The following is a 7,920-nucleotide window of genomic DNA, read 5'->3' as shown; positions in this document are numbered from 1 at the left end:
CTTATGCCTGTAATCTTAGCTACACAAAAGGCTGACATCTGAGGATAAAGATTTGAAACTAAGCCCAGGCAGGAAAGTCTGTGAGACCCTTTTTAACCACAAAAAGCCAGAAGTGGAACTGTGGTTCAAGTGGTAGAACACTAGCCTTGAGAAAAATGACAGTAAGGAAGTAGAGTCTGAACACAGCTCTATTGTGCAACAGAGTCAATTAAGTAAAGGAATTAATGTTTTCTAGGCATTTAAAACATAGCTTTGTATAAATTAAGTGCTATATAACTGAAATAACTGTTTGTCAAGGAAGGAAGGTTTAGAGGCAGGATCTAGACTAAAAACTGTAAGGAACTGGGTATCTGTGGCTCATGCCTATTATCCTAGCTATTCAAGGGGCTGAGATCTGAGGACCATGGTGTGAAGTCAGCCCAGGGCAGAAAAGTCCCCTTGAGATTCTTACCTCTAATTAATGATTCAAAATCCGTAAGTGGAGCTGTGGCTCAAAGTGATAGAACTAGCCTTGAACAAGAGCACCCAGGACCTGAATTCAAGCCCCACTACTGACAACAACAACAACAACAACAACCAGAAAACCAAACCTGTAATGTAGTAAACATGTAACTGAGACCTCAGACTTTTTTTGTCAGTCGTGGGGCTTGAACTCTGGGCCTGGGCACTGTCCCTCAGCTCTTCAGCTCAAGGCAAGCACTCTACCACTTGAGCCACAGAGCCACTTCCAGTTTTCTGGTGGTTAATTGGAGATAAGAGTGTTACATACTTTCCTGCCTGGGCTGGCTTTGAACCTCCTGAGTAGCTAGGATTACAGGTGTGAACTACTGGCACCTGGCTGAGACTTCAGACTTTTGAAAATACTTTCTCCCTCCATATTCTTCTCTGATTTGTCTCATTCTTTCATTCAAGGTTTCAAAGATGTTGGTTAATCAGAAACCTTTAAAAACTGTATGCTGTTTGAATATAGGTACTATCCTCAAATGTATTAAAGGTTTGGTCCCCAGAGTGGCCCAAGTGGGAAGTGCAGTGTACATTGAGTAGGTGGAAGGCTCTCATTAGGCAGTGGGAGGTTTTTAGGTCTTTGGGGATGATTATGGGCCCACAGCCCCTTCCTGATTCCTTTTGTTTCCTTGCTCATAATATAACAACTTTTGCTTTCTCACACACTTCTGCCATGGTGTGCCATCCTTGCCAGAGGCCCTAAAAAATTGGGCACAACCCTATCTCAGATTGGAAATTCCAGAATATGAGCCAAAATTAAACCTTTTAGCTTTAGAAGTTAATTGTGTCTGTTATTTTGCTACGGTCACAGAAAGCTGACGAACAATATCTCACCGAAAAGTAGCTATTTGTTGCAAGCGTGTAGCCACAGAGGAAGGAGGGGCTTCTATACTTGGACAGATGCTGGGAAACTGGAACTGAACTACTTCTGTGACACAGGGGAGAATGCCAAGAGGCATTTTATGTAGACCATACTTAGGAGGCTCAAAACTCAGTTTAAGAATGGGAAGTCAGTAAAGAGATTTAACAGGAGAGCTATGTGTTTACTCTTCCATTAAAAAAAAATGATCCTTCCAGTTCAGAGTGGAGAAAGGATTTGAATGAATCAACAGCAATGTGGAATAGTTATTACTACAGTCCCAGTAAGAAATGACAGTGGCTTAGACTATGGCAATGGCTATAGAAACCAACAGGAATCACCAACAGGTTAGATGGGAAATGATATCATATGGAACATGAAAGAGAGGGCAACATGAAGATCATTGACTGAATTTTATGACTTGGGAAGGCAGGTACCAATTTTCCATAACAAGAAATCTTGGCAGTACAGGTATGAAGGAAGTAACCCATGTGATCACTTTAGTATGTTCTAAGATTAAGGAGCCATGGTTGAGTTATACAGGTAGAGACATCAAGGAGATGGTTGGTTATCTTCAAGTAAGTGTAGGGTTCAGTGAAGTCTGGAAAAATACACATGAGAATCGTATCAGGTCCTTCAAATACCTTTCATCTCAACCACTTACTCCAGCCGCTCTTGCCAAACTATAGTTAATGTCTCTTACCGTTCTCTCTCCTAGGCCTCAATGGGGTATTGGAAATATGAGGAAGTCAGTTTTCTAACATCCTCCAATAACATGTCTCTGTGTAGCTGTGGCTCAAAGTGCTGATCTTGAGCAAAATAGTTCAGGAACAGTGCCCAAGGACCTAAATTCAAACTCCAAGACTGACAAAAACCATCAAAAAACCATCTAGAGTTCTAGTCTTGCGTGAATTCTTTTAAGCAGATGTTTTATCAAAAAGAAAAAGCAGATACAAGACATGAGTAACACTGACCTCTGTGGTGACAGAATCTATGGTAGACTTTTTGGTCTTTAGTTTGTGTGTGTGTGTGTGTGTGTGTGTGTGTGTGTGTGTGTGTGTGTGTGTGTGTGTGTGTGTGTGTGTGTGTGTGTGTGTGTGTGTGTATTTGTGGCTCAGTTCTGGAGCTTGCATTAGGGTTGGACACTGTCCTTTGGCTTTTTTGCTCAAGGCTAGTGCTCAACTACTAGAGCCACAGATCCACTTCCAGATTTCTGTTGATTAATTGGAGATAAGAATCTGATAGACTTTCCTGCCTAGGCTGGCTTTAACCTGAGAGCCTCAGAGGTCAGCCTGTTGAGTAGCTAGGATTACAGTGTGAGCCATCAGTGACTGGCCTCATCTTCAGGTTGTTTTTTTTTTTTTTAACTCAAAAACCTATTAATGAAAGGGTTAAGACACACACATTTAAGATCCAAACTATAGCCTACATATGAGGTAGCCCTTGATCAGCAAAACAGAAGCTGATTAAGGGGCATAACTTGTTATTCTCCCTCAGAGGAGAGAGACCCGAGACACATTTATTAAAGCTGCTCTGAAGCCCTTAGAAGATTCCAGTATGAGAGGCCTGTAGAAGTGGTTGTCTTGATAATGTGTTTTTCTGCTGACTTTTATTCCTTCCTTCTCTTAGTTCTATGGTGAGACAACTTTTTAAATAAATACTGGCAGGCGAGGCTTGATCTAATTCTGAAATGGGTTAACTCAAAGAAAAAAAGCATTTGCTGGTGAATAAGTAGTAATTAAAGTGACCAAGTGGATAAAGAGACAAAGATGAGGGGGAAAGGGTAAGAAACAAAGCTGCAATATTTACTGATTAGAGAGAAACAATGAAGAAAATTTAAAATGAACATCCAAAGGGGAAGGGGAATGGAAATGGGAAGAGAAAAGGTCAAGAAAGCCAAGAAAAGAAACCTGGAAGTGGTCAGTTTTGTAAAATGTTTTTGAATTAAAAACAAACAAACAAACAAAAACCTTGAAGATGAGGCCAGGCACTGGTGCCTCTCACCTGTAATCCTAGCTTCTCAACAGGCTGACCTCTGAGGTTCTCAGTTTAAAGCCTGCTTAGACAGGAAAGTCTATCAGATTCTTATCTCCAATTAATCACCAGAAAGCTGGAAGTGGATCTGTGGCTCTAATAGTTGAGCACTAGCCTTGAGCAAAAAAAGCCAAAGGACAGTGCCCAACTCTAAATGCAAGCCCCAGAACTGGACACAAATACACACACACACACACACACACACACACACACACACACACACACACACACACACACACACACACACAAAACTAAAGACCAAAAAGTCTACCATAGATTCTGTCACCACAGAATAATAAAAGAATTCACGCAAGACTAGAACTCTAGATGGTTTTTTGTTTTTCTTTTGTTTTTTGTTTTTGTTTTTGTTAGTCTTGGAGTTTGATTCAGGTTCTTGGGCACTGTTCCTGAACTACTTGCTCAAGATTAGTATTTTGAGCCACAGCCACACTGCCAGTGTTTAGGTGGTTAATTGGAGATAAGAGTCTCACAGACTTTCCTGTCCACTCTGGCTTTGAACCGCAATCCCCAGCTCTCAGTCTCCTGAGTAGCTAGGATTACAGGCATGAGCCACCAGCATCAAGCATAGAACTCTAGACTCTTAACAAGTTATAAGCAGGGGATCTATTTTCCCTTTTATGTTTGTTTTGGGGGTACTAGGAACTGAACTCAGGGTCTTGCACTTGAACTGAATCCCCAGTCTATTCACTTTGCTTTCAGATATGTCTCATGGTTTTACCTGGGCCAGCCTCAAATCATGATCCTCTAACCTGTAATTCTGAGTAGCTAAGCCCACAGTGTGAACCACCATACCCAATTTGTTTTCAGATACAGTTTTGCTAACTTTTGCCAAGACTGTTTTCAAACCCTGACTCTGAACTCCCAAATCCTTGAGACGTCAGACATTAGTCACTCTTTGAGGCCTGCTAGAGGCTTTGAGTTTTCCTGGAGTTGTGCCATGTTCTGTTTAGAAGGCCAATTGTCTGTGACAACTTATGGTTCATTTGCATTTTGTTTTTTTAAATTTTAAATGTCTATGAGGTGAGCTTCTTTGGATTCCACAAATGAGTGAGACCATGCTATGCCTGTGTTTCAGGGTCTGGCTTGTTTCACTTGAGATAATGATCTCCATTTCCATTCATGTTGTCAGAAATGACAAGATTTTTTTTAATGACTAAATAGTCATCCTACATAGGTACCTCACTTTATTTACACATTCATCAATGAGTGGACACTTAATTTGTTTTAATTTCTTTTTCATTCTTCTTAGCAAAAGGGTTTTGAAATCATGCTTTCAAGACAGGCATTCTTTAATTATGCTCCCAGCCCTGTTTGATTTTAGTTTGGGGTTTTTTGTGGTTGTTGTTTTGTTTTTGTATGAAGTCTCTCATGTTTTTTTCCCAGAACAGCCTGGATCACAATCCTACTACCTATGCTTCCCTGATAGCTGGAATTAAAACATGGAGTACTATATACAGCATTTTTCTTGAGATAAGGTTTGCCAACTTTCTGCTCAGGCTGAGCTTGAGCTTCAATCCTTCTGATTTCTGCCTCTCAAGTAGTATTACAGGCATGAGCATATACCTCACCTGTTTCTTGAATATTATGATAGTTATTCACTGAACATGTGTATATAGATAACACTCTGTTGATGTGTTTATGACCTATCAAATGATCTCTCTGAAGAATGCTCCACCATGTGCTGGTGTGCAGAATGTGGATTCTGTGGGCATTGTGTGGCATGTTCTATAGGGCTCGGTGAAGGCCATTTGTTCTGGGATGCAATTTACCAATGTTGGCTCCTTGATTTTTCTGTCTGAATAATCTACCTAGTGTTGACACTAGGGTGTTGAAGTCCCCAGGAACATTGTGTAAGAGCCTATCACTGCCTTTTTGTTTTGATAATATTTGCTTGTCTGTAGCATCTCTTGGATAGAACTTGATTCCAGCTACGGGATAGACAAAAAGCTCAACAGAGGAGAATACTAATGAGTTAGATGTCTCTCAAGATACATTCCCCAATGTATCTTCGGACTCAATTTTCACTTCCAGAAGCCTGATCTGAAGATGCATCTGGAATGCTTTCTGCAAGGTAATGTTTCTTGACTTCTGTTCATATGAAAGGTCAGATAAGTTGATGTCAGGTGAAATGAACCCCAAGATAAGGATTCAAATGTTTTTTTTCTTTCTTGTGATTGTTTCTAACATACTTATAAGATGATTTCTTTGTTGCTTTATATGTCCCTCCCCCACCGTATAACCCCTGCTTTCACTGTATTTGCTGTTGGTATAATTTGTGGAGGGGAAGGGAAAAAACAAATTGTTTAAATAAGGATACAGGTGGACCCATTGCAACAATGAGATGTACAAGATATTATGTTTAAAAATGAACTGTACAACTTTGGGGGAGGTGGTAGGAGGAGGTGGGAGGGGGGAAGGGATGGGAGGGGAAAACAAAGGAGGAGGCAACAATGTACTCATTACCTTGCCTATGTAATTGTAACCCCTCTGTATGGTATTTTCACAATAAAAAATAAAAATAAAAATAATAATAAAGCAGCACCTTCTGGAGATTTACCTGATATTTAAGCCACAGTTCATTTTTATGTAGATAGTGATAATGAATACTTTCCATAAGAACAAAAAAATCTGATTTTCTGGCATTCCTTCATCTGGGTGTTTCTTAGCCAGAGTCACTTAAAATTCAAGCCTGGCACCACCACAGAGATACTAAATTTTCTTTTCCTGACGAAGGCCTTTCTGAATAGTGACTCCAACTGTTAATAGTAATTTTTCTCTGACTCCTACTCACAGCTGGTAAAGCACTGGATCAAAGTCTCATAGAAATGCAATACAAATTTCTGAAACATACGATCTCTCTGTCAGCAAACTAAGAGGAAGAATTTGGGCCTGCATTCTAGAATCCCGATCATAACTTTGGTAAAAGAGGTTGTTAATAAAGAGAAACACTTTTTCTGCCCAATATCTTGACCAAGCCACAGCGCTCCCTCCTGCCCTCCAGACTTCGTGATGCCACGCAAGGACGACAAGAAGAAGAAAGATGCTGGGAAGTTGGCCAAGAAGGAATAGGACCCAGTAAACAAGTCTGGGTGCAAGGCCAAGAAGAGGAAGTGGTCCAAAGGCCAAGTTCAGAACAAGCTCAACAACCTCATCCTGTTTGACAAAGCCATGTAAGACAAACTCTGTAAGGAACTTCCCTACTATAAGCTCATAACCCCTGCTGTGGTTTCTGAGAGGCTAAGGATTTGGTTCGTGGCTCCCTGGCCAGGGCAGCCCTTAAGGAGCTGCTTAGTAAAAGACTCATCAAGTTAGCTTCAAAGCACAGAGCTCAAATAATTTACACTAGAAATAGTAAAGGTGGAGATGTCCCCAACGCTGGTGAAGATGCATGAACAGATCCAACCAACTGTACATTTGGAAAAATAAAACTTTATTACACCAAAAATTTTTTTAAAATTAAAGAGAAATAATATTTGGAGACAGATAAGTTGCTTTCATCATTTACATGAAAATGCAAAATGAAATGTTTCAGTCCCACACTAATGTGCATGTCCGGATCATTGAACATGCTGAATAGGAACATGAACACTTACTGGGTGAGAGGAATGCTTTAATGCTCTATCTGTACTGAGTCTAAATACTGGAGCAATTTCTGAAGTTGGTGTTATTATATCCATTCCACAGACAGAGAAATTGAACTACAGAGAATTTAATTGACTTGGATTAAAGGAGCTAAACTGTAGTGGATATAGTATCCAAATACTATTGACCATTTGCCCTCATCCTTACTATATAAGTTCTCTCAAAAATTCATTAGGCAACAGATCATTTAATTCCTCCTTTACTTACATGAACTTTCCAGAACAGGCTTTCCATATTCCTACCCAAGTTAAAAGCCATCAGTAATCTAAAGTAGCTCATCTCAGAAACACAGACCTAAAGAATGGAAGTGACTCTTGGTGGATACTGAATTATGGCTGATATCAAATCTACATGGCACCCCAAATCAATAGGCTAGAAGAGTCAAACTCTGTATCCTGAAATGCACTCTTTTCTCATGTCATTCTTCATTTGATTTCAAAGACTCTAGGGAAAGGGAGATGATGCAGACAAGGAATCAAACAAAGGGGAGAAATTACCAGTCAGAAAGAGTTGTGTTTGCTTCTGCCCTGTCAGCAGGACTGTGAAATGGTCTTGTCATGAGACTAACTCTGAGTCACACACACTTCTCGGAGGCTGAGAAGTTTTTGCCCAAGCTGATAGCAAAATCTTTTGGCTTTTACATGGAAAGGCTTGCCAAAGTTTGCCACAAATTTCTAAAAATGCAAATTTAACTATGCCGAAGGTTTTTTCTTGTTTGCTTGTTGGTTTTATTTAAAGGAAGAAGAAAAAATATGTTCAAAGATGAACACATAATACAAAGGAGATTTGACTGAGCACAAAACAAGTCAACTCTTATTTTGGGCACAAATATTTCTATTGACTATTTCTGCTTGTTTTCT

The 7,920-nt window shown here is 39.9% G+C and overlaps 1 pseudogene; it reads left to right on the top strand.

The window, feature by feature from the left end:
* Positions 1-6,427: 6,427 nt before the first annotated feature.
* Positions 6,428-6,810, top strand: LOC138813519 (small ribosomal subunit protein eS25 pseudogene; annotated as a pseudogene).
* The last annotated feature ends 1,110 nt before the right edge of the window (positions 6,811-7,920 follow it).

Source organism: Dipodomys merriami, unplaced genomic scaffold (genome assembly GCF_024711535.1).
Source record: "Dipodomys merriami isolate MVZ:Mamm:240054 unplaced genomic scaffold, mDipMer1.0.p SCAF_6, whole genome shotgun sequence".
In the NCBI taxonomy this organism is placed as follows: domain Eukaryota; kingdom Metazoa; phylum Chordata; class Mammalia; order Rodentia; family Heteromyidae; genus Dipodomys; species Dipodomys merriami.
This window is presented reverse-complemented; position numbering and strand designations above follow the sequence as displayed.